Consider the following 1,719-nt stretch of genomic DNA (forward strand, 5'->3'; position numbering starts at 1 on the left):
CCTCGGGCTTCCCAGGGCTCTCCTGCTCTGGAGGAACGTATCCACCGTTCCAAGCTCGGCCTGATCCCTTCCTCTCCACTCAGGGGTCACCCAGGTGCCAGAAAGCACAGGCAGGCTCTAGGCTTCTGAGCTCCCTCCCACCCTCTGTCACCTGCTGGGAGGTTAATTTCTCCCCCCCCCCCAGCTCAAAGTTAAAAAAAAAGGCAGATCTGAAGGGTAGAGCAGAGGGACCCACTGAGCGACCTTAGCCTGGCTGAGTGGAAGGGGCGGGGGTGACAGGGCCTCAGCCTTGGTGAAGAAGGCAGTCCACGGGGCCATGGGGGGGGGGGGTGGAACCCAGGGCCTCACAGGTGCTAGGCAAGCGACAGAGCATGGCCTCAGCCCCACTCATGTTCTCTGGCCCTGGCTTCCCAGAGACCCACCAGGGCCCTCCTGCAGAGGGAGCGGGGAGGGCGGCCATGTCCCTGAGCCCCAGCCCTGGTGAGTTTCGGGAGAATGAATGGAGAACCTCTGAATGGACCAGTCGAGGGGGAGGAAGTGCGAAGGAGGAAGGAAAGGCCACACTGCCTTGGGGCTCTGGAAGGCCCTCTCTAAGCTGCTGGGTTGAGAATGGTCTAGAAGGGGCAAAGGAAGGAGCAGGAAGAGCAGCGGTTCCAGAGGCAGGCGTCCCCCCACACCAGGCCCTTCCCAGGCCCTTCCCGCCTCCCAGCCTCACCTTGGCTCCCACCCCCTGCTCCTCCAGGCCCCTTGGAGGCTCGCTGGGCCGGCCTGCTCCAGGCCCCAGCACTGAGGTCATCACACGGCTGGAAGGCATCTTGTCAGATTTTAAAGATGATGAAGTGCCACAAAGCAGGCCACACAAGGGGCGGGAGGAGAGTCAGGAGATCCAGCCAGCCCCAGTCCCTTGGCTCCCCAGCTGGGGAGGACCCTGGCTGTCCACGCCATGTCAAGGGCTGAGCCGTGTCCCCCATGTTCACATGGAGGTCCTAACCCCTGGCACTTTAGAATGGGACTATAACTGGAGAACGGGTCTCTCAAGAGGGAACAGAGTCAGAGTGAAGTCACTGGGGTGGCCCTAACCCAATCGGGTTGGTGTCAGAGGGACGACCAAGTCAGGGCCCAGGGAGAAGACAGAGGCCATCTACAAGCCAGGGACCGAGGCCTCTGCAGCTGACCCTGTTGACACGGATCCTGGACTCGAACTTCCAGAAGAGACAACAGGCTGGCACCCAGTCTGCGTTACTTTGCTACGGCAGCCCTAGCAAACTAATACACCCGTCAAATGCAGGCTTAGGACCCGATGGCTCCTAAAATCCCTTGCAAGGGAAAAAGAGTCTTGATTTTTTTTTTTTTTTTTTTTTTTTGGTGCTGGGGATTGAACAACCCAGGGCCTTGTGCATGTGAGGCAAGTATTCTACCCACTCAGCTATGTCACCAGCCCCAACTGTCTTGATTTTTAACTGTTCCATTTTATCTGAGCCCTTTTTGTCCCCTCCAAAAACTTGCCATTATTGAAATTCAAGGAATCTCAAACCCCCAGCTAGTACTGGTATATGGTAATGCTCTCGCTCTCTCTCTCTCTCTCTCTCTCTCTCTCTCTCTCTCTCTCTCTCTCTCTCTTCTTTTTTTGGTACTGGGATTAAACCCAAGGACACTCTACCACTTAGTTATATTCCCAGTCCTTTTTTTTTTTTTTTTTTAATTTCAAGACAGAGTTTT

The sequence above is a fragment of the Urocitellus parryii genome, chromosome 11 (genome assembly GCF_045843805.1).
Source record: "Urocitellus parryii isolate mUroPar1 chromosome 11, mUroPar1.hap1, whole genome shotgun sequence".
Taxonomy (NCBI): Eukaryota; Metazoa; Chordata; class Mammalia; order Rodentia; family Sciuridae; genus Urocitellus; species Urocitellus parryii.